This window comes from Rhinolophus sinicus, linkage group LG13, assembly GCF_036562045.2.
Source record: "Rhinolophus sinicus isolate RSC01 linkage group LG13, ASM3656204v1, whole genome shotgun sequence".
NCBI classification, from domain to species: domain Eukaryota; kingdom Metazoa; phylum Chordata; class Mammalia; order Chiroptera; family Rhinolophidae; genus Rhinolophus; species Rhinolophus sinicus.
Genome location: NC_133762.1, coordinates 5,916,706 through 5,940,893, shown reverse-complemented (window position 1 = coordinate 5,940,893; position 24,188 = coordinate 5,916,706). Strand labels below are relative to the sequence as shown.

Here is a 24,188-nt window from a genome sequence, read left to right as displayed (position 1 = left end):
TAGGAAAGCAAGGTTGGTTTTATATTCAAAGATCAATCAATGTAATTTACTATATTAACAAACCCAAAATAATAAACTATATGATCATTTCCACACACGTGAAAATCAGCATTTAGCAAACTTCATTTCTGATCAAAACTTTTCAGCAAACTAGGCATAGAATGGAACTTCCTCAACCAATAATGAGCTTCTATAAAAACGTATAGCTGTCATCATGCTTAATGGTGACAGACTACGTGTTTTCCTCTTAAGAGCAGGAGTAAGACAAGAATATCTACTCTCACAGTATTCATTCAACACCATATGGGGATCTAGCCAATTGAATAAAGCAACAAGAAGAAATAAACGGCATCCATATTGGACAGAAAAAAAATAAAACTGGATTTACTCACAGATTATGTAGTTCTCTAAGTAGAAATCTGATGCAACCTGCAAAATAGATAGAACTAATAAGTGAGTTTATAAAGACTGCAGGATATAAAATTAATACACAAAATGTAGACCTAGAAAAATACTAGCAATGAGTAAACAGAAAATGAAATTTACCAAACAATACCATTATAATTACATGTGAAAAAACTTATGCTGAAAACAATATTCACACATGTATACATGTGTCAAAATTGAATAAATTGTACACTTTTAATACCTCCGACTTTTTGTCTGTCATATAGACTTCAATGAACTGTTAAAAATAGTTATGGTAAAACCATCTTTTCTACATTATTTTATCATATCCTTTAGCCTTCACATGTTACAAACATATGACTTGTTTCGGTATTAAATCCTTCCTTGTTTGTTTCATCAGCCCATAAAAATTAAAGCAGCATACAATTTCAGATAAGATGGGCACATTATTTCTAGAGACAGTTAATCATATTGTTTCACAAAGTCAGCATTCTAACACTTGAGCCGGCATTTGGCATTTATCTCCCGGCTTCTCACTTGTGGTTACAAGAGAGCTACAGAAGCTTCAACCTCACACCCTCACACAACAATGCCCAGAGGCAGAAAAGGATAGTTTCTCCCCATGTGCCTTGAAGAGTAAGAGAGCAGCTCTGATAATTATGCTCTCACACAACAAAGACCAGAAGAGAATTCCTTCTTCTTTTGAAGCACTCATTAAAGCAAATAAAACTTAATACAGGGTGACTTAGGAAAGAGATTTTCTTGACCAGAATTGCTTATATGCCCACTCCCAAAACCCTGCCAGACGAAGAGATCCCCATCACTGACTTATATTAAACAAGATTAAGACCCTTCCCTGCAAAGACTGGGGCAGAACTTGACTTTCCTCTAAACAGATAAATTCCAGAAGGTGAACTAACAGTGTTTCATAATCCAACCCAGGAAGAGCCAAACCTAGTATGTGTGTCACGATCCCTGCTGACGCCCCCCCCACACACACACACACTCACACACACACACACACACACACACACACACACACACACAGAGCAGACATCAATAATCTATCACAATATCTTTGTTACTGAGCCCAGACATGACCTCAGAATTCCGATAAACCCTGTACTCTAAGTAACCACAACCAATCAATCAATCAATCAGTAGTCACATGTGAGATGAAATACTTTTGCATCCTTCCCACCGCCGAGAGGGATCATATCTGAACTGTTGAGAACCAGTGACATTGTCCCTACGTTTTGATCTCCAGTGAAGACACTGCCCAGCCTGCTATCCCTACTCAGTCCCATTCTTACCTGTAGACAACAGGCTGCCAGGTCTACTATACACGGTACAGTCCCCTGTGGCTTTCCTAAGGCTGTGGCTTTGGGCAGTATTTCAACCACATTCAGAAGACCCTAGAGTGCTCAACATAAGAAATGCTGCTAAGAATTGAAGAAAAAGTACCAGTAGGAGAGTGTTCAGATGACTATCCAAAATGAACGACCAGACATACTGTAGGACCAACATCTGGGTTCATTCGTGTCTCCCTGAAACGGACTTGATCTCCAGAATGGGAGAAGGGATGTTCCAGCATAACATACCTCCACCTCACCTCACTCAGGAAACACTCAGATATTAAGAAAAAAAAAAAACTTCCCCTTTGCCATGCAGTCTTTGCGTCCCCTCCTTCTTTATTGAGAAACCAATAAACCTTCCCAACAGAGATTTGTGGAGTTACTCAACTACAGTAAAACTTAGCCGTCACCTATCCTTTCCAGAAACTTCTATCATTGTCCTCCCAACCCATGTGAGATGACCAACTTGGGGAAATGTGGATGGCAGCGGCCAGCCGGCACACAGGGGATCAGCACCTGTGATGGTCTCACTATCCCAGAAGGTTTCGCGACGCTGTCTGGGGCTTCCTGTCTGCCAGTGACCCTAATTAAGTCCCCTCATATTGCCATAAAATATAATTGAGAGAGAGGAGGCACTGGATGACACCCTATCAGTATTTGCTGTGTTGCTTGTGGAGAAGCTGTCTAGAGAGAGTGCCAACAAGAGCTGCTTCACGTTTCTCCATAGAGTGTGCTTGAAACTCACCGTCTGTAACTTACTTATTTTTTCTCTGGGATGAATAATGACTCCCCGGTCGCCCTTCACCGCCGTGATTCAGCCTAAAGAGTTACTAAGCCACCTTCGCTACCCCTCCTTCTCTGAACATTGTTCCACATGGATGAGCACAAAGAAATAATCAGATAGGAGCTTTTTCTTCTAAATGAGGCCTCTTGTTTGTAAACTGAAAGAGCGCTAATGCAGTTCCACCTCGGCTATGCACCACACATGCCCATTCTGCCGAGGCTTATTACCGAGAGGGAGAATGGAAGGTTTTGTTCTATTCTTCGGGCCCCTTGTGTGTGAGAGGCCTTTCAAGAAATGGGGTACTTCTCCCTCACTCGCAGTCTCTCGCTCTCTGTCTTGGCCCCTCTCCGTCTCTCTCTCTCTCTCACACACACACACTCTGTCTCTCTCTATAATGCCAGCATTAGAGGCAAGCCGCTGGCTGGGAACACGCTTTGATGTTGACCTCTTGCTGTCACTGACAGACCTGCACTGGTGGGTGAGTAGTGGGAGCAATGAGGGCATGTGTGGGAGAGAGGAGGATGAAAGGGGGGCGGCCGCCCTGATAATGTGGACAGATTCCTGCCTGTTCACGTACACTCGACAGGAAGACAAATGCAGGGCCGTGTGATTACAGAGGTTATGGACTGGCTAAACTTCAGAAATGACCATTAAAAGCACTGCCTCACATAAAGAATCAAGGGATTGTTCAGGGTTCTGGGAGGGAGGGAGGGAAGGAGAGGAGGCAGAGAGACAGCAAGAGAAGAAGCATGGGTGGGAGGAAGGAAGGAAGGAAGGAAGGAAGGAAGGAAGGAAGGAAGGAAGGAAGGCAGGCAGGCAGGAAGGAGGGAAGGAAAGAAGGAAGGAGAGGAGAGGAGAGGAGAGGAGAGGAGAGGAGAGGAGAGGAGAGGAGAGAAGAGAAGAGAAGAGAAAGCAAAACCACCAAAGAGATAAGAACATAGGACATTCAAATTACATCCTCACAAGGCTGGCGAGCCAAGGGTACAGGGAAGCCCGGCCCACACAGACCTGGAGTGACAGCCTTAGGCGCACTTGCTGCCTTTCAGCCTTGGGCTGTGTTACTGTGATGACTTGTGCCAGATGTCAGGAATACAGCTCCGGCCCAGTGATAAGGTTACAGTGGTGACACAGGCAGGCCCCACACGAGAACGTCATATGAGCAGTGTACTCTGACCTCCATGGACCAACATGGCAAGAGACACCCCGAAAGGGTGTGTCCACAAGGGAACTAGTACCCTCAGTGAGTTCTTGGCTTCTGAGGCTATGTTCAATTGCATCATGGCATTTTCGTGGCTGTGAGTGGATTAGATGGCTTTTCCCTGCCAGGTTCTCAGAACAGATCGGACCTTGTTCTCCTGTAACCCACACTTGCTTCCTCCTCCCTCAACCACCTGTTTTGTTAATGCGACCATATAAAAGGAGAGTCCGTCAATGTCACTGATTTTCCAACATACAGTGTCAGCTCTCTCCAGCAAAGTTGGGACAGTGGAATGAGGCCGAGAAATTCAACACTAAATCCTTTCTCCTTTTTCTCTTTTCTGTTTTATTGACTCCCAGAGTACGTTATTTAAAATGTATCCTCACCAAGCAAGTATTGAGGTCCTACTATGTGCAGTATCCATATGAAAGAAATCTACAATTCAGAAGTTGAAGGGAAAATTATTTCATTCTATATTCAATCTGAATGACTAAAATGACTCTCTTAAAATAACATGTCAAAAAAAAAACACACTGATTTTTTTTTTAGGAGAATTTCTTTTTAAAAAAAGAATTTCTGTATTTTTCCCACCACATCTATTCCTCGCCTTTCAGCTTACATGAGTGAAACTTGCCTGAGATGAGACAGTTGGCGTATGTTTGCATACTAATCAGAGTATTCACGGGAGCTGTTTGCAGGTAAACTCTGGATGTGGTCAGGAGCTAAACAAACTGCTTGCTGCCAGTCAAAATGTCACTCAGACAAGACCTTGTTCTCCTTTAAGACAGATTGACACACAGCTTGCTTCTAAGATGCCTTCACATCTAAGCCTGCCTCTCCCTTATCCCACCATTCACAGGCTAGGAAAACAACCCTGAGTCCATTCGGCTCTCTCCTGGGTCCCTCAGGAGCGGCAAGAAGGTGGTCTTGGTCAGGAAGCCTCAGCTCAAAGCTTCCTTAGGGGATGGGGTCAGCTGTCTCACAATCAAGTTCACCACAACCTGACGGCCTCTGGGCTACGAATTGGATTCATGGTTATAAAAAGTGGTTTGCTTTCCATTGCTTTCAACAGATGACACACAAAGGGGCCCACCTGGGTTGCTGGAACCATCCGCTTTAAAGGATACATAGATCTCTAATGATGGCCTATGTGTTTGGTTAACTGCACATTTTGATTCTGAGCGCTGTTTTCAATCATCCCCTGATGTGGAATCTTACTCTTGTGAAAATCACCAAATAAAGAAAGAAAAGCAAGCAAGCAGAAAATTGCGTGGGTGACAGTCTCCCCGACTCCCCGAGCCCCAGCAGACACTGCACCCCACCCTCACACAGCAGCTCATCTCTGGTGACTTCCCAGGTCTTCGGTCCACCCCTCAGTTATGAAATCAGTGAAACTCTCCAGGGAAGAAGACCCAGAGAGAACAAATGTGGCAGACAAGATGGGGGATCGATACCTGCAGAGTCTGAGAACGTAATGGGCCCTGGAGGTCTGTTAATTATCCGACAAAAATTCTGTCTCAAGAAGTGGGGGAAAAAATGCATTTTAATAGCAGCTCTATAATTAGCTGTTTCTCTTCACAGTTTCTTGTAGTTTCTCTCTTTGTCTGCCTTCACCGTTATTTCCTTTAACGATGTCCACACGACGTGGCTCCCAGAATTGCTCTGCCTCTAATTATTTACGGGAAGCACCAACAGGCTGAGAGAAAGATGGCGAAGGAGGAAAGAAAGATGCCTGCACAGGATGTGTTGACTCACCACTCTTTCCTTCTCACTCCTGGGTACTGTTTTCTTCTTTTCTAGTCTGCATAAAACACTGGCCTGAGTGTTATTTGATGACAATGGTAGATTTTGGGTCTGCGAGCTTGCTTTTAATACAGACCCACGGTTTGCTCAGCCTTTGGTAAAAAGCAGTTCCGTTCCATCCCAGAAATCCCCGTTTTGCCAAGATGGAGCTGGTGTGACGTGTGTGTGTGGAGGGGTAGGGAGAAGGGTGTTTGGAAATCTAAATGAATGTCCCACCAAGTGAAGAGGGGTGTTTGGATGCTACGAGTGAACTGTACAGCAGGGAACAATTCAGGCAAAAAATGTCCAATTCTGGGAAAGCAAATGAGAAATGAAATCCTCAAGTCAGGCAAAAACAAGAAGCAAAACTTTCTAGGATGGTCAGGGTCAAAGCCATTACAATCTTATCGAGGCAGGGGAGTCACAGCGATGGAAGGTGTCACACAGATATCATGTCCTCCAAACTGAAATTGTGCGCACACCTCTTTCTGAAAGCCCATCTCGAAAATGTGAGACTCAGAGGAAAGCACCAGAAACTCCGAACGTGAACTATGAATAGCGAGAGCTCTCTACTCCACCGACCCTGATATAGGGGAGAACAAGCTCAAGGGTCAGAACGTGGGGTGGGGAGGCAGCAGTTTCAACCACAACCCCCCCACTCGACTGTGGGTCACCTCACCGAGCATTCTCAGCCAATCGTCATTAGTAAGTGATCGCAATACTATGGGTGAGATGATGACATGGGACTTGAAAGAAAAGACAAGGGACTGACAGGAAATGTCTGAGGTTGTGACCATTGCACCCCTTCTCTTCTACAGCCACCCATCCAAGTAGCTTCCCGGATGAAGGAAAAGCCACAGCACTCTGGGGCAAAATGCAAAGTGACCTGTTAAGCATCTCTCTTTAAAACCACGGGTGGGTCTGACCCATAGGCCTTTTCTGCATTATCGCCACGGAAGTTTTCTTCAGGGATCAATCGATTCTCACTTTGACAGGACACACATGGGATACGAAGGAAGGGTCCCCTTCTCCGGGAGTCTAGGGCTTCCCTCTGAGATAAGCATGGGACAGCTTCCTTTCAACACAAGAACAAGTCCAAAGTCACTTGTGTCATGCTAGACCTCTCCAGCAAGACTCAGAACAAAATTAATTTCTCTCCGTTCTCTGAGTGGTAATGGTTCTTGGTAATAGGCTCTTGCCGTAGTTTATTGGCCCATCTTGTAGTTTATTAGGGCGCAGCCTGTGTCAGGACTTCCATTAGAAACCCATATTTTCTGGGTTGAGAGATCAACAATAAAATTGGGCTATTACTGAACCTTAATCTTGATATTCAGTCCCCGCTCAAGAATGTAAGAGGAGAAATTAGAGAGACGGCTAGAGATAGAGGGAAAAATACCCATGGATGTGGCATCATAATTCCCATACTTATGCATTTATCTCAGCAGTTTTGTGTGTTGTTTTTTTTTATTATCAGCCTCACTTATGTTTCATTATGTTTCCATTTGCCGTGGGACACAGTTGACAGAGGAGAAGTTATTTGGGAGAGAAAAATTAAAGGTTAGAGTGAAATCACGTTTTTCTCTACAGTTATATCTATATGTTCGCTAAATAACCATATCTTTACTTTTTAACTTGCTACTGAAATCACCTATAAAACATGAGGTTTAAAAGCCAGCGGAGAAAGGACAAATGGTGTTTTTTTAATTTTTCACCTTTCTTTCCCCTCTTTGGGCCATAATGAGCCATACGCAGACTTCTGCTGAGATGAACTTTTATGCTTTTCTTCAGCTCAACAAAAACCAAAGAGTACCAGTGTTTTTGTTTTACTCCTCCCAGACTGAAGAAAATTGTTTAAAGTTGTTTAAAGTGCCTCCCAGGGCAATGAGATCTAACAGAAGATCACTTTGTAAGGGCCCCATTTCAAAAGGCATGGTCTGGCTGTAATGTCCACGACAGAGAAAAACCTTCGCTTAAATTACACCACAGCTCTTTTAAATGGATTTTTAAATTATCTACCTTTGCATTTCATCATGAATGTTTCAGGGAAATTATCCTGAGATAATGCCAACAAATGGCTGCAGACTTTCGGTTTATAGTTGCTCTTGTTCATTTAAGCTTCCCAGCAGACCATATCAGGAAATTCAATGCCTGGCAACTCAGGCTTGATAACATACCGTAACTGGCATTTTCTTATTAGACGAGCACCCAAATCAGCTTTCGTTTGTAGCAATGACCTTAATGAAGAGAATCATGATTTAAATCAGAGTCTTTGCATTTTAAGGATCAGATCTCGATATGGTAGTGTTAGCCAAAGGATTTTTTTTCCCCTAGAAAATTGGCATAATCTCACCTTAATTTTATTATTTCAATTGTCTATCACATTTTTTTTTAATTTCTCTCTCAAAGGAAGAGGCTTCCTTTCATCTACTGAGTATATACGTATATGGACAGGTAAAGAATGTGCACATACACACGTTCTCATGTACGTAGTAAGTATACTCGCCTCTGTCTTCACTGAAGGATTCGGTTTTACAGCTGCAAGAGATCTTAGAAAAAAGATCACCAAATGCAACCTCCACTATCTTGAGTAGAAAAGCTGAGGGCTTGGAAGCTAATGAATTTGCTTTGGATCTTTAGCTGGTGAGAGGGTAAGCTTGAACTAGAATGAGCCGCTTAGTAAGAATTGCACAAAAAAGATTCCCCTCCCCTCCCCCCCCACACACAAAATCACCTGTTAAAGATGTTACCTATGGCATGTGTTGATGCATCTGACTTAAAAAAAAAAAAAAAATTGTGCAGTCAACCGAAATTATTAATTAATAAATGTGGACTGAAATTTTATCACAACGTTGCTCTGAGGGACCATTATCATAAAATTACCTTGTGCCATACTGCAAGGACCTTTAGTACTCTAAATGCATACATAAAATTTGACAACATATTGGGTGGGATCCAAAGTAAATCCACCATATCTTATACCTCAATAATGAGCGGCTGCAAGAGTAAGAACCAACGCTTGGCACTCAGTCTTTGATTCATTGAGAACCTTTAACCTGTGCCATTTCTTTAACTGTAGTTGTCTTCACCCAGTGCTATGAAGACGCTTGGCAAGAGTGAGGACTTCAGATACTGGAGTATTATCATCCCGATTTCATTGATCGGAAAATGAGAACGGTTCCTTAAGTGAAAAAAACCCGGGTTTTCTAAGCATACATCAATGTACTCTTCACTGTGCTATCCTGCTTTCCTGACAGCAGTAATTATTATCAGTAACATGCACTAAATACTGTGTTGCCCCGAAAATAAGACCTAGCTGGACCATCAGCAATAACGCATCTTTTGGAGCAAAAGTTAATATAAGACCTGGTCTTATTTTAACATAAGACCAGGTCTTATATAATATAATATGATATGATATGATATAATATAATATAATATAATACCGGATCTTACATAATATAATACCCAGCCTTACATAATATAAGACTGGGTCTTATATAATATAATGTAATATAATACCCAGTCTTATATAATATAATACCAGGTCTTATATTAATTTTTGCTCCAAAAGACGCATTAGAGCTGATGGTCCTGCTAGGTCTTATTTTCGGGGAAACAGTAGAAAAAGTGAATGTGACTCATCAATTATGGTTATAATTGTAGCAGTAATAATAATAGCTATTATTTTTGAGCACTTACCATCAGGGGCTGCTCTGAGCCACACCTTGCATGTACAGACGTGAAAATCTGTACGGTAGGTATTAGCACACCAAGTTCAATGATGAAAAAACAGGCTCAGGAAAGCGACCTGATTTATCTGAGGTCATGGAGCCTGGAAATGGCAGGAGCAGGATTTGAACCAGGTTGGCTTGAACCCAAACCAAATGTTCTTAACTATTTCCTGTGCTTCCTTCATGGACATGCGTGTTCAACAAGGTGAAAGCATATTGGCAACAGAAATACAAACAGAAATGAAGGCTAAGGTTCCATTCGTATAGGAGAAAAAGTTGATAGAAAAAGTTAACATGAGGAGAGGCTGTGTGTGTGTGTGTTTGAAAGAGCGAGGTACAGATATAGAGAAACATGTATCATTTACATATAAATGATACACACGTTTGTACTTATATTTTTATTTATGGATGTGTGTGTGAAAAAAACATGGAAAACAAATATGAAATAAATATTAAATTATTTTTAAAAAGAGGAATAACACAGATAGTGTTAGTAAGATCTTTCACAAAACACTAAAAAATTCACACAGGCATGAAGTAGAATATTTGCATAAGTTTGGTGCAAGAGACAGAACTGCAACCAGAGTGTTACAGACAACTTTTTATCAGGTTAATTGTTAGAGTTGCTTCATTTCAAGGAAAGTGATTTTTCCCCCAGTATATGCAGATTGCTATTATAATAAGCCACTTTTTTTTTTAAACGAGGGGAGGGACTTCAGCTATTCTTGCAAGAGCGAAAATTTCCAGGAATTATCCTTACTGCTATTATAAATTAATAAATTTTAGTAGTGCCACACCACAAATCTTTGGCACTGACCTATATAGAAACATTAATATCTTATGATATTGATTTCAAAGACAAAGTCCAGAACCTTATGGTAAATCTAAAGGAAGTTTGTCTCTCATGATAGATGCTGCCATAAGAGTCACCTAATAATATCCAAGCAGATCATAATCTCACTGGAGTTCAAGACGGGCCCAGTAATCACACACATCCCCTCCAGGGTTGCTGGTCACACATGCGCCCTGGGCATATTTCCTACAAACAGCCGCCAAGAACTCTGCTGCGTCTCGTGCACTCCGGAATTGTCACTGACGGACTGAGTGACAACCCAGCACAGGCTGGGGAGATGCGCCATTCTGATGGTTTCAGAGGTGCCCCTCCCCAAGGATGACTGTAACAGGACAACATGAATAGTCTTCGAATCAGAACTATTTGGTGCAAAAGTAATGGCCGTTTCACAGGTTAAAAATAATTGCAATTACGTTTGCACCAACCTAATATCAGCAAGCAATTGGAAAAGACCCAGATAGGGTCCTGGAACAAACGTGCTCTGGGGGCTTTGCTAGCTCGGCAGTCTCAGCGCTATTCTTTCATGTACTGTCCCTGGGTGACTGTGCAGGAATGACCAGCCCTTAAAAACCCTGAGCAGCACAGCAGGGGTTAAGAAAAGCAACGCTTCCCTGTTTGCCCTCCTTCTTGCCCTTCCCTGCCCCGTTTGCTACCTTCATTCTTCCTGTAATTCACAAGCTGTGGAATGTTTTCCAACCATGGTCCTTTGTAAGTAAAATCTGGCCCGCAGCATGTATACATGATCAGAAGCATAAATAGGAGCCGTCAGTGAGAAGCCAGCCTCTACAAGTGCCCTTACTGTAGGGGCAGGAAGAAGACAGCGGGACTCCGGCTTCTAGCGTCTCGTCTCCTCCTAGCCGTCAGCCATTATCGCAAACTGGCCGGCCTGGGGACACACTGGAGACAGATGTTTTCCAGTTTGTTTATCTTTTCCCTGTCACTTTCGCTGATACTCTCTGCTCTTCTTGAAGGGCTGACCTTTCACAAATGTTGGTTTTGTTTTAGAAATGTCCTATTGTAAATAAGAGGGCAGAGTTCACAGAGCAAAGGCCGACGTAGCTGGAAGGCTCTGTGGGGGCCCAGGAGTCCTGTTACATGTGCCAGAGGCCAGCATTAACCTGCCCTCAGCCCCCAGGAGGAGGGGGCGTCACCCCCACTTCCCAATGCTTCCTCCAAGCTGAGTTTCTTAATATTCCCCAGGGGAACATAAGTACCAGCCAAAACAATGTGTTGGTGGGCTCATGTGCTGGGGGTATTATGGGACATAAACATCAGTAAATACCTGGGTAACTTCTATGGGGCAACGTGGGGAAACAAGTCAATATTTAACGGTGCTGGTGTTCATCACTGGAAAACATTCTATTCAAGATTCCTTTTTCGTGTTGGTTCTTTCAGCTCAGAAACTCTGGAGGACAAGGGCTGATTTGGCGTGTAAGGAAGTTTGTTTGAATAAAAATCACCGTCAGACATGCTCCCGACTCGATTTCTATTAGACATGGGATTCTGGTTGGGTAAATCAAATGACTTCGCTGAGCCACTTTTTTATAAGCAATAAAATAAGCATACGATTCCCTCTCCACCTGCCTCAAAAGGCTGTTGAAACTCAAGGGAGATCACGGATATGAAAGCACCTTGTAAACAAAACACTTGCAAAGGGGACGTGGTCCTGGGGCCACTATCATTCACCAATTGTTTTTCTAAGTTTCATCTGATCAAAAACAGGGCACATTCCAAAACGAGGAGAACTCCAATAACGACACACTTCTGGGGCCTAACACCCTGGGGCGCAGATCGTAAGGGAGACGATGCTGGCCAGCTGGGAGACCGAGAACTCGCTGTTTGAGGTACCTGCGTGAGGCTGAAGTCACTGAGCAGGAATTTCCTCTTCCTCGTGTGTCAGAAAGGCTGCAAATGCTCAGTGCTAATGAGCTCAAAGCCCACAGTGGCAGCCCCGGTGATTTCCAGGGGTCGCCCCTCTCAGGCACGGCTCAACTGCCAGGACACAGGGAAGGCTTTACAGTCCGTTGTGTTCTTCTCCAGCCGCCTCCCATCTAGCAACCATCAGTGCTTTCTCCATATCTCTGCGTCTATTTCTGTTTTGTTTCCTCATTTCTTCTGTTCTTCAGAAGGTGAAGGGACTAGGAAGTACAAATTAGTAGGCACAAAATAGTCACGGGGGTGTGAACCACAGTGTGGGGAATATAACCAATAATGTTGTAAAGATTACATAGGGTGTCAGATGGGCACCGGACTTATCGGGGGAATCACTTCATAGGCTGTGTAGATGCCTGACCACTGCTCTGTACACCTGAAGCTGACGTAGAATTATGTTGAATGTCAACTTTAATTAAATATATGTACATAGTCACGGGATGTGGAGTACAGCGTAGGGAACAGAGTCAGTGGAACTGTAACAGCTACATACGGTGTCAGAGGGGTAGTAGATTGGGGGAGGGGTTACCACTTTGTGAGGGGTGTAAATGTCTAATCAGTATTTATTTTGTACACCTGAAACTAATATAATAAATTAAATTAAAAATGGATAAAGATACAAATAAAAGACAAAAAAAACATTAAAATGTGTTCTTGGCATCACGTCTGGATGGGAGCCACAGCCGCCAAGCTTCTTTCAAGCCGTCAAAGATCGGCGCCGAGGGAAAGAGTTTCTCGGACATTGTGAGAACATCCGTCTCACGCTCTGAGGGGGTTTAGCTCAGAGTAGGTGACGAGGCCTGAGGGACGCTCGCTCACAAGCCCATCACCCTCTCGGTGTCTCCTGATGATTTTCTTAAGCACCTCACCTGCCTTTTTATTACAGTAGTTGAACTTGAGATCTTTGGACTCTGTGTCCCATTGCAATTTTTGCTTTCTAGTGCTTTTCATTTGCCAAAGAACCTCTTTAAAGAACAGAATAGAAACCAACAGTTCTTCAAACTGGTTCAAGGGGGAAACTGGTGCGTGGGTGTGAGCTCCGTGCTGTGCTAAGAGCTGGCATTGGCTGGGTGGAGGGTGCTCGTTCACTCAGTCCGTCTTTCACCTTGGAGACCTAGTGCAGGCCTCTTGGCATGCCAGACTATGCCCTGGCAATGTGGTGGGGGTGACGCCACAGGGCAGTGTTTCCGTGACACATCGTCGGCCACGACATGAGCAAGCGCCCAGCTGCAGAAAGCTTGGCTGGCTCCTGTCTTGGCTGCCCTTTCTCTCTCATGTGGCCTCAGAGTGGCAACATTTTAAGGCAGAGCCTTAAAGTGGGCACGAGATTGCCGCTTTGAGATATTATGCTTTTTGCAAGCTTTGGGGCACACACAGAGAATTAAACACACCCCCAAATAGCACTGAGTAGCGAGAATGACACACTGAAGGGAGTCTGTGATGGAAGTCTGAGGATGCAGCAGGACCACAAGCACAAGAATTGATGTATACATCTCATGGGCTTCTCCCTAATGAGTATTAAAGACAAGCGGGGGGGGGGGGGGGGAGGAATCAGACCACATTCTCTCTTGACAATCTTCAGTCAAAGGCACTTTATATTTACGTGCAATGAGCTACTTATGTGCTTTACAGACCGTTCTGCAAAAGGTTTGGGCCTCATATTAAACTGGATGATGTATGTGAAAGTACTTTATAAGCAGAAAATTGTTATGAAGATTTTAGCTATTAGGAAAAGAATGATGAGTAAATAATTTCAATTAGTGAGGCTGGAATTGCACCTCTCTCCCCCTCCTCCCTAACCCTATCATTGGGTGCAAAAAAAAAACAACAAGCTAGGATAGGAAAGTTTTAGGAGATGGGTTTTTTGTCATTCACTTAATAGTCACAGAACTGTGCATCAAACAATAAAATTCCATTTTCAACACAAGAAATTAGCAAAAAATAAAAAGATGGAAAACAATCAGTGCTGACAACACTACGGCGAAATAGGCAGTAGTATGACGTGTGAAAATATTTTGAGAAAGTGTTCTGACAATATGCATTAAACTGTTAAAGGACCTACTATTTGATACAATAATTCCACTTTTGCAAATCAATACTACAAAACAAAAACGTTGGTCATTATATCCATATATCTATAGGTAGGTAGGTAAGTAGGTAGAGAGATGATAGATGGATGGATGGATAGATAGATAGATAGATAGATAGATAGATAGATAGATAGATAGAAATAGATATATAGAAATGTTCATTGTAACATTGTTCGACATAGCAGAAAACCAAAAACAGTAAGTCAGTAACCATTCTTGAACAACACAATTTTAATGTGTTTATACCAATGCTTTGTCCTCTGGATGCACTGTAATTTACTGAGCCTTACACTTATTTTCAGATGTTTAAATTGATTCTAATTTTTTGCCATTATAAATTAACACTGCCAGAAGCAACCTGGCACATCAAACCTTTGCCCACAACTCTGATTATTCCTATAGTTTTTATTCCCAGAGAAGGAGATGAAGAATATTTCCAACTGTGATCAGAAGCAAAGATGTAAGTAAGGCTATGAACCGAGAGCTATGGTCTGCTGTGACTGAGTGCCGAGGACGTGGCAACAAGAGCAGACAGACTACAGAATGGCCCAGCTTGGAAAGGCTGGGGGTTTTTACCCAAGAACAAGAGGGATGCTGTTGATGGCATGACAATGAAAATACTCTCATCTCCAGACTTTGAAACATGAGACTATATCAGCAAAAAATAGCCTTCACTGAAGACACACGAGGCGTCCACAGGTAATAGCCAGGCTCCTAGCAGAGCCACACCCTAAGGAAGAGTCCACAAGAGAATGAAGGTGGAGGGGTGGTCTTGCTGATCACAGATCTGGAAATCAAGAAGACACGATGGGAAAAACTGGGGAGGGAGAGAAGGAGAAGAGTAGCGTACGGGGTCTCTGTTGGGGACACACAGAACGGTGGGGGAGATGGGAACACACAGTGGCAGAGCCTGGACTCCTGGCAACAGCAGAGGCAATTACCGATGGGACATGTTTGGCCATGAATTCAAGCACAGTGGTTCTGTGTTTATCCTGATGCTGCCTCGGGAGGGCCCCTCGTCTTCTGGGGCTACTGACCCCAATGGTCTCAGCTCCGCCTTATGAAAAATAATTTTTCTGCCCTAATTTATGAGATCACCTTCAACACTGGCACCATGAATACATCTGCATTGGATAACTCTATTATTTTCTGTTGATCTATTCTATTGATTCACGTACCAACGTGCCTTGTTACATTACTACCAGTTTAGAAAAGACAAGTCCTCCTTAATTATTCTTTTCTCTGTGCTGGGTTATTCCAGTTCTTCATTCATCCAGTGTACATTCTAATCACATAAAGAAGTGCTAAAATAATACCATTGGCATTTTGATGACTTTGTTAAAACTGTAAATCAATTTGCAAGGAACTATAATAGTCTTGTCTCTCTTTTGAAAATGCTTCCTCGTTTACTCAGGACACTGTGTGCTCCTCAAGTAGCTCTCTCTTCTGAATTTGATGTTTCCATTGTATTTCTAAATGTCTATTGCTTATTTGTAGGAAACCTATAGGTGTTTCACACCTATTTATTTGATATTTAGCTACCTTAATGAACTCTCTTATTAATGTTAATATTTTTCTAAACAGTCATTTTAGGTTTTGTATATTAAAATATTATGTGCAAAAAACAAAACTGTATTTCTTCTGAGTTAGTTTATCATTTGTTTTATTTTGAATATATCCTGTGTAATAGAGAGAACATCATTAATATCTCTGTCTTATTTCTGATTCTCAGGTGAGTACGTGTGGGACGTGTTGTTGATAAGAATATGGGTATTAGTTGTTTAAAATGTGTAGACCTGGGTTTTTAAAACAACCATATCTAAAATTGATTTATTCTTTTGGCATTCCCTGGATAAGCCCTATGTTGTAGTCTTTTAAATACTGTTTTATTCCATTTTTTTGCCTTCTAGCATTTTTTTCTTAATGTGTAAGTTTTTGTTTGTCCTTTTTTATGATTATTGGCACGTCTGGGTTATTTAGTCCTCTGGAATTAATAGCAGTATTTTACATTTTCTGAAAAAGAAAATAATTTATTGTACTGAGTGCTTCAATTTGTTTAGCACAGATTTATACAGAGAGGCCTTATAACTTCCATGTCCACATTTTTTGTTAGACCATTTCTCAATTATACTTTTCTTTACATCTACTATCTATTTTATTATTTTGGAAAGAATTTTAAGTCTGCCTGGAATTGTTTTCTTCATAAAAATAGTCTCTTAGATTTACTTATCCATTTATTTATGAATTCTACCCTTTACCAATACTGCTTTTTTATAATTATAATTTTATCTACTTTATTGCATTGAATGATTAACTCATTTCTTTTCATTTTGTCTTATTTAATAATGCTATGAATTTGCTTTTTACTGCAGTTTTGGAAGCATCCAGTAACTTTTATAAGTGGCATTCCATTTTTGCTTTTAAAATGATGGTATTCATAATTTCTCTCTTGACCTGATATTTAGATTAGTAACTGAATTTTATAGATTGATTGATTTAAATATTTTTTCACCCATTTAATTTTTTTGGAATATTGGGGGATTCTTTTTTATGACCTAGAATATAATACTTTTTTCTCCCTTTAATTTCTCAATAGATGCCTAAAAATGGAGTATTTTGATGAGCAGAGTAAAAGCATTTATGCTTGAGTTGTTTTTTAATGTTATTGTAAGCTCAGCTAAATAATTAGTAATTAAGACACATTAAGTTGTTTTGCCCGGCACCTTACCTATCAAAGTGGATTTATGTATTTTCTCCTCAAATAATATTCATCTTTCATTTCAGATACGAACACTGGTAATCAGCGGCTGGTGGAATATTTGTGTTGCTGCTTTTATACACAGCTCTGTTTTGCAGAAAGCCATATTCATACATGGAAGTCACATCATCTATAGACTTCCCTGTGTTCACCTACAAGACCTCAACTACCCTTATTAGTGTCACTCCCACCTAGTGGCCATTCTCAGAATTACAAGGAGAGGGTCCCAGCATGAAAATCAACATCGGTTAGGTTTCAGGTCTTTCACAGGCAGCCTAATCCATAGAGAGAATTACAATAACACATTCGGAAAATATTTCACTACAATAGAAGGATGGTAGTTATTTAGGCCTGTCGTATTATATTAGAGTGAAGTAAATTCTATCATTTAAATTCCAGAACACTGTATGTATGTTTGTTTGTTTGTTTGTTTGTTTGTTTGTTTGTTCTGCAGGGCTGAGAGGTAAAAATCATATACTTGAGGTAAAAATCATATACTTGAGACAACTGTGTTTCCTCAAAAATAAGACCGAGCCAGACCATCAGCTCTAATGTGTCTTTTGGAGCAAAAATTAATATAAGACCCAGTATTATATTACATTACATTACATTTATTATATTATATTATATTATATTATATTATATTAATTATATTATATTATATTATATTATATTATATTATATTATATTATATTATATTATATTATATTATATTATATTATATTATATTATATTGACCCAGTCTTATATTATAGTAAAATAAGACTGGGTCTTATATTAATTTTTGCTCCAAAAGACACATTAGAGCTGATGGTCCGGCTTGGTAGGTCTTATTTTCAGAGAAACATGGTAGATGTGCCATATATTCTGCATAGACAATAAAACACCCAGGAGTAACTCAAACATTCGTGTTAGAAGTCGTTAAGAATAACTTCTTTTGTTTCGGTCTTTAGGTTACCCATCTAAATTTCAGTAAACGTCTCTGTTCAGCTTTTCCTGATCACCAGGCTATGTCTGACAACATGACACTCAGTGATGCATGTGACAGCTGACATGGCTCTATTACGTGGCTCTCATGTGAAAAATCATGACGGGGAATGACAACAGCTCTAACATGGCAGCAGTTATCGAAACATAATAATAAATCCCACGTACAAGACTGATGGTGACCCAAATCATATCAGTCTGAGGACAGTTTGAAAGGAGAATTTGGACTTTAAAACAAAAGTGCTTTGGAAACAAGTGGATGTCCAATAGAAGAAACAGCTCAAGCATTTATTCCCAGTTAATTTGTATAATCAGCTCAACAACTTGCAAAGCCAGTTTCCTCCTTTCCCTCGGCTTCCTCACATCTGTCTACCAATAACTTAGCTGTTCAACTAAAATCATCATTCCTTATACCCTAATTCCTATAGGGATAAAATCATCCAATATTGTAATCTCTCATGGATTGCAAAATAACTGCATTTGTATTGTAAGGCCCTCCAATGTAAGAAAGCTTTTGTTTGTTTTGCCAAGCTAACACTTTACTTATTTGTCTAAAGAGTATATTCGCATCTGACCTGTGTCTTCCCTTCAGTATTCTCCTCTGGAAAAAAGGGGGAGGGGGAGGGGCAATAACCTGCCCCAATTGTACCTTAAAAGTGTAAATAAAGGCAAGAATTTAAGGTATTACTCATGGTAGCATTATGGTCTTAAAATGGAAAGATGGAAACGCAAACCATTTGTAATTGTTTCAAATGTTATGAAAGAAGGGTAGTGGGCCTTTTCATGTTTTTTGTTTTGTTCAGTTGTTTAGGTTCTTCTGTAGTTGGGGAAATTTCGTTTGGAGCTAAGCAAAGAAGATATAGAGAAGACATATGGCCAAAGGATCAGTTTTTTTTTTTAATTTTTTTTTTAATTTTTATTTATTTATATATTTATTTTTAGTTTTTAGTTTCAGGTACACAAGACAAAGCACTTAGACGTTTATCATTTATATCCCTCACACTGTGTGAACCCCCCTCCCCCCATCCACTACCCCTCTGACATCACACAGAGCCATTGCATTTCCACTGTCTCTATTCCTAATGCTGTACTCCGCTTCCTGTAACCATATACATACATATATATACATAATATATATATATATATATATATATATATATATATATATATATATATATATATAATTATAGTTGGCATTCATTATTGTTCAGCTTCAGGTGTACAGTGCAGAGATCAGGCATCTACACCATCCCTGAGGTGGTCTCCCAAATGGGACACGTGTCCATCGGACACCCTACAACCCAAAGGATCAGTTTTAACATGGGAAGCAACAGAGAGCAACAGAAATAAAGGGAGGAGTGAGAAGGCCGCCCTCACCACCAAATCCTAAGGCACGCTCAAAACTACCCAGATCCCAGCTATCACAAACTGTTCTACATAAAGACAGTCAGTGGGCCATAGGACTATAGGAAACGAGCGCCATCACACTAACTGTCTTTATGGAAGCATGTTATCACATAAACCAATGATAAACATTTTGATGGATACAGATCTACGGCCACGCATATGAATTAATAAAACATTAACTGCCATGAGAACGGACGCTGCTGAAGGTGTTTGGAGCTCATAGCGTTCACCCCTCCTTAGGAACCTGGGGAAGGGCTCACGTCCAGGCCTCAAGTCCAATAACTACAGACTGCGGTCCTCCGTCCAGCCAGCAGCCCAGGCGACCTCCCCGGGACTGACCAGGCCTCTGGTCTGTGCACCCACAGTGGCCTTTGCCAGGCCAAGGGCATACAGCGGGGACCCACTGTGCATCAAGTGTGTTAAAGGCTCCGGAGGGAGGCGGAAGGCCCTGCTGCGTTGTGGCTTTCACTGGGAGCACAGGAAGGTGGCACCGGCGAGGCCTGACCCTGACCCCAGAGCCCAGCTGCTCTTGTCATTATTATTAGTTCTCTATTACCTCCACGTAATGCCATTGCAAGAGCAGGGACATTGCGAATCGGATAACATACGGAGAGAAGGTTTGGGGGACTGTTCAACCTGTCTGAAAGCGCACAGAACAATTTTTTAAGGCGCTTTATCCCTTTCATTTCCTAGTTAAAGTAGTGACGTCTTTCAACTAATTTAGTACGAGTTTTGGGTAGTAAGAGTTCGGGGCCAGGACTACAAAGCAGGCATAATTTTCCTTTAAAACGTTAGTGCTTCCAGGAGAAGAAAGCATGAAAGACATAGTGAGGAGCACGCCCGGGAAGAGGGGGCAGCCCCTGCCCCCTGCCCCCTGGCTCCGTCCCACACAGCGCTGTCCTGAGGGGCCCTCTCTGTGTCCTCCTCCGTAACCCCCCCACCCCCTCGTCCCATGAATGGAGACAAATCGCTTTTGGCTACAATACCACGGGGCTTCGCTTTGACCTGCCTGGTACAGTGACCCTGTGTGGCTCGGATTTTTACATACAGCTGCATAAAGCAATTTTCATGTAAATTTCTAGGTAAATCAGCCTGCAGTCGGTCTATTACATGGACACATACACAGAAGCCATTAAGTTTGACAGAAGATTAGAAGTTGCCCTTCATTCTTGGACGCCTTTCCCGGCGCCTTCGACTGTGTCTGGATCAGGAAAAGAAGAGGAAGGGGAGAAATGCCTGGGTACCCCCCATGAGCAGAGTGCTCATATCTGCCTGCACACACACCCCCACCCCAGGCTGGACGCGGTGTGATCAGAAAAGACCTGCCTGGGAAAGGAAGAACACTGGGTATGAAAATCAGCCCTCAAATGAGCAGAGGGAGTCAGGTAACTCTCCCGCCCTGCCAGGGAACGAGCTGGTCACCCCAGTACCCTCACTTCATCTCACAGATGCACCGGATGAAAGTAAACAGCCCCCATGATCCCCAGGCTCCCCCTCCCACACTCCCATCGGTGCAGGCAGGCTGGCTCAATTAGCTCACAGCAGGTGGAGAAGTTTCCAGGGTCAGAGGAGCAAATCAGTTCTTCAGAGGTACCTTTCCCTGCGAGCTGGGAGCGGGGCTCTCCCTGCCCAGCCAGTCACAGGACTTAGCGGCCATCTGCCTGCAGTCTTTCCAGGCCCTGCATCTAAATGCATCCCTGCCCAAAGGAGGCCCATTTCTAGAACATGTTCTTTTAAGGCAACAGCGTCCGCAGAGCACAAAGAGAGAGATGTCACCAAAACCCGGCCCAGGCTGTTTGTTTATGCAATCTTTAAATAATTCATCTTTCTCCCTATTGAGCCCGAATGCGGCATGTCAAAAATAAATGTGTCGCCTTGGCCTGTTGTTTGCAGCACAGGACTGTCAAGCGAGTAGAAAATATTACAGAGACAGAGGGAGATACACGCAGGAGTGCGACCTTTAACTGTACTACCTATAACCAATCTCATCAAATTAAAGCGCTGTATATTTTCCTTAATAATCTCTGATTAGTCTGAGGCTATGAGTGGACACGAACACCCACCATTGCTATGCAGCGGGATGTCTGCTTAGCACCAGCAAAGCGTTTGGGAATAAGTGAGCAAAATGCTTTAATTTGATAGGGTTACAATCCTGCAGGCTCTGGGGTGAAAGGTCCCCAACAGCTCCGCTCACACTGAATATGCAGAAATAAAAAAGTAAATTGCTTACATCTGCTGCCGGCGGCAGGGAAAATGATCTGATTGGACAGTCTGAGGGCTCTCCATCTCTTTTGGGTTGGAGAGAGGGTTTCAGAGCATCAAAAGCTTGTAATTGGAGTAATTCTGAATTAATGGACACACACACACACACACACACACACACACACACACACACACACAACATTTTAAGGCAGCTGTTTGCAGAAGCCAGCCTGTTTAGGAATGCTTACAGATTACAAAGGAGCAACTTTAAAAATAACCTCTCCCCCACACATGGATGCTAACTACCGGTTTGAATTTGACAACAGGTAACAAGTATAACGTTCTTATCTGGCTCGTCCTTCTGCCACGGAGCCTGGGGCTATCAGACCTACACATCTACTTGCCCACTTTGTACATCTTCCTGAAATAGATGTTGCACGCGGTTCTCCTTCCTGCATAAAAAGGACGGGGGAAGAGCTTCACCGGGATGCCTAGCCGTGAACACAGAAAGCTCAGGTTTTGCCCTGCTGTGTGATGTGGGATTTAATCTGCGTATTTGATCAATAAGAATCAAAGGCAAGACTCAAGGTCTTTTGGGCCCAAGCCGGTTCAGTTTCACACAGGATGTCACCCTGAGGAGTTCCCCGGGCACTATCTGGGAACCTGCCTCCTGATTCCATTCGGCCTGGTTCCCTCTGCAGCTTTGCTCAGTGTTTTCTGCTGACAAGGCCAAGGCTGCACTTGAACTCTGCTTTCATTTGATTTTACTGCATAAGCTTCCAACAGCTTGCAGATCTCAGGAACTCAGCCTAGTCCCATGGTGGGCAGGCTCCCGTCATGCACTGAAAGCAACGGTGGCCTCTCCTAATGGAGAGAAGCCCCCAGGAGGGAGAGTTACTGAAACCGAAAGACGGACGAAGGGAGTGAATCCTGCGAGGGCAACGTTCAAGCTGATTCTCAGGCGGGCACTGATTGAGAAGGCAGCCTTGGCCGGGCAGCACTGGAGCTGAGCTGGACGTCCCCGGATGCTCTGGGATGTGCTCGCCTTACACGACAGCTCCAAGCTCCTGATGGTGCAGTCGTAAACAGAACTGATGGCCAAACGCAATGTTTTTTCCACATTCTCATGACTGTCCAGGCCTCTTTGACAGCAACTGAATAGCCTATTGCTTTCTGCAAGCGTCAGGTTGATAGATTTCATACTGCCATCAAACAACCTAAAAAATATCCTGGTTATCAAATTTTAGAGATGAATACATATACTCATTCACACATGATTTTTTGAATGTGGGCAAATCGATAGATTTGATGCCAAGCCACACAAAAAGAAGTCTGGGTTCATCCCTGCCCGGCATACTCCACGATATGTAGAGACAAGGAGTCTTTCTCATTTTTTGCTTTAGGCAGGATGGCTCGGGGTTGCTGGGTGGTGCTGTGCCTCGGTCCCTCTTAGAAAGTTTTCTATGAGCACGAGGTCTTTCCTACCAAACAGTCCGCTGGTCTCTATGGTCCTGAAGTGTCCTTTGTCTACTGGGCGCTGCTACAGTCTATCGAAAGGTTCTTGTCAACAATTATATGTCTATTAAGGAGGAGTCCATCAGTGTAGGCCCAAACAGCCTGGCCTCCGGGGGCCAGCGATTGACAGGAAAGGGGCTGTATCCCATCCAGCCCTTTTCTCCACAAAGCACAGTCACCTGGGCCAAATCCCTGTCTGCGAAATGTCGCAGGCCTGCTGTGAGTCCCAGCCTCTGGTTTCTCCACTTTCTAAGCTCGTACTCAGTTGGAATGAGTAAAAGACTTTTTAAAAATCTGAACAAAGGAGACTGATTAAAATGCTATTTAAACTGGGTGGTGGGGCAGATATTTCATATAATTAAGAATATTCGGGGAGGATTGTGCATGTAGGTGGACGGCAATTACTCCTGAAAATTGTTCAAACCGGAAGGAAATTAGTAAGGGACACTTTAAATTAGCACGACGGTAATTAATATCTATAAATACTTTCCACCAACACAAAGTTTAGAGTTATTTACCTAATTCAGGACAAAGGTTGTGATATTAGCCAACATATTTTCATGGATATTTAATTTACAAATCTTACTGCAGAGTTGTAGTTATTACCACAAAGGGCTTGTCTTTTCTTGTAGGAAGAAAGACTGGGAGTTCCCTGTGAATGTCGTAAATTACCCTGTTTCCCTGAAAATAAGGCCTAGCTGGACAATCAGCTCTAAAGTGTCTTTTGGAGCAAAAGTTAATATAAGACCTGGTATTATATATATTATATTATATTATACCTGGTATTATAGTATATATATATGTATGTATGTGTGTGTATATATATATATATATATATATATATATATATATATATATATATATACAGACACACACATACATATATATATATAAAATATCCGGTATTATATTTTATTGTACCCGGTCTTATAAGACCAGGTCTCATATTAGTATTTGCTCCAAAAGACTCATTAGAGCTGATTTTCTGGCTAGGTGTTATTTTGGGGGAAATACAGTAAAGCACCCCCTTCAGAAAAAACCCACAATGGGGGGTGGGAGAGAAGAGAAAGAAAGAAAAAGAAGGAAAGAAGGAAGGAAGGAAGGAAGGAAGGAAGGAAGGAAGGAAGGAAGGAAGGGAGGGAAGGAAAGAAACCCTAGGTAAGGCTGTGTTCTTGAACTGACAACC

The 24,188-nt window shown here is 42.2% G+C and overlaps 1 long non-coding RNA gene across 1 annotated transcript in view; it reads right to left on the bottom strand.

Moving 5' to 3' along the window:
• Window positions 1-391: 391 nt before the first annotated feature.
• The window catches only part of LOC141568111 (uncharacterized), a 136,493-nt gene continuing 112,696 nt past the window's right edge, over window positions 392-24,188 (bottom strand). The window contains exon 2 of the long non-coding RNA XR_012491127.1: window positions 392-429. This is a non-coding gene — a long non-coding RNA (uncharacterized LOC141568111). The remainder of the gene's footprint in view (window positions 430-24,188) is intronic.